This window comes from Choristoneura fumiferana, chromosome 23 (genome assembly GCF_025370935.1).
Source record: "Choristoneura fumiferana chromosome 23, NRCan_CFum_1, whole genome shotgun sequence".
Classification (NCBI taxonomy): domain Eukaryota; kingdom Metazoa; phylum Arthropoda; class Insecta; order Lepidoptera; family Tortricidae; genus Choristoneura; species Choristoneura fumiferana.
Window position 1 is genome coordinate 4,733,676 of NC_133494.1, and position 1,966 is coordinate 4,735,641.

The window sequence follows — 1,966 nt, forward strand, 5'->3', positions numbered from 1 at the left end:
TAAATTTCTCAGAGTTACCTATACTGTAGGGGTTCGACATTCATATTCGCTTGGTCCTCAAAAAATGTGGACATTCGTGGCACTAGGTAGGTAAAGTAACTGTAAACCGCCAAGTCATAGGAGCTCCGTTATGCGGTACTCCGTCGACGGTTCTTGATGGACGAAGAGGAATTTTACGACGTGAAAACAGTTCAAGACAATTTTAACGAATCAGAAATTAAACGAATCCGATTTTTTTACGATAGCGTTTAATTTCCTAATGGTAGGGTTTATATAGGTTTTATAGATCACGTTCCATAATAAAATATTGGCGTTTACATCGTAAGCGAAGCGCAATCAATAACTCAAACGATTCATACCTTTACAATGTCATTAATACCTGAAATAGAATAAGATTATCAAAGCCATAAATAACTGATCCAAATAACCTCGACGTGATCATTTGGGCGATTCCCCCAATTCATTGCGCGAGTGCGAAGACCTCTGGTTCCTAAGTCTCAATAAATTACGGTGATTAGCCGAATTGCTCGAATCTGAAATTCAGAACTGTTATTATTAAACTGTGCAAATAACCAACTTAACCTGACATCTGAGTGTTAAAGATTCTAAAGTACAGGCTTACAGGTTAAAATGGTCCATTTTAACTGCTATCATTTCCACTTGAAACAAATATACCGTTATTTGCAAATGTTATCTTTGTCGATGGGTTTTGTTACAATTTGTTAATGAATGGAAACGTAATTCTGTAAGATGTTTATTCCTAGCCATTAGGGTGGCACGGAATCTATACTTACGTGTAGTAGGATACAGTTATTGGCAACTTAAGGATTTGAAATGTATTGAAATCCAAATAAATGAAATAGATATAATATTATTGCACAGAACAGAAAACAACTAGTATTTTCTGTTCGTGGGAATATCGAGATAAAAAGTAGCATATGTGTTATTCCGATGTAAATGAGCCATATTTTTGTAATTTAAAGTTTAAATCCATTCAATTTTTTTGCGTGAAAGACTAACAAACTTCTGCACATAATATGCAAACTTTCGCGGTTTATAATTAGTGAGGTCCAGGGCCTCCGTTCAATCGCACGGGTTCACGGCACGCCATGCGAATCTGATACCTTTTCAAACATTGTCGTTATTTTTGAGTTCATTGACTCGCTACAGATAAAAATTATTACCTAACTTTAAAAAGCTTCCGACGAGGTTGAAAAGATAGCCCGAGGCTTGAGAGACGGGCTCGTAGTCTTCCCTCTCTATTTGTTTACCATTGGACAGATAACATCCGCATTTGAGAACACATTTAAGGGTTTAGTCAGACGCCCAGCTGGCCTTGTCGCGAGGCTGGTGATTAATTTCTTTTCTTTTCTCATGCTCGTAAAGTTCGTGTTTTATGCTGGATCTAGGCGACATAAAATAACTATTATTGCTCTAGTGCATAAAGTAAAATCTTCGTCTAAGACAAGACCAAGGTAATCAGGTGTCAACAGCAAAAAAATTCTGCATATTTTTTAAAATAATTTTTAATTTATAAAAAACTATCAATTAAATCAATCAAAATAAAACAATAAAACTAAAAGAATATAATTATATAATAATGCATGAAAAAAAAGTTACATGGAAAGTGAGCAATTTTATACACTGTTGCTATTTCATTTCCTCGCAATCTAAGTGAAAAGCAGTGTAAAACTCGAGAATTAAACGCATTTTCCCCTCGACGTGTCTATCCGTTCTCGCCGTAGCTGCTCGGATGGCTACATGAACGTCTTGGGTATTAAAAAGGAAGCATAAAATTAGCATTAAAAAGAAAGAATGCATGGAATTTAAATAAAATCGGAGTTGAAAATGAAACCGGCAATTTGTTCTAGAAATGCTCGACCTGAGTACAATGGTTAAAATGTATGAGGTCTTCTACGTCTCGCTTCAAAATGCAGACCATAGCACGCAACGTAGCTAGTGCTAC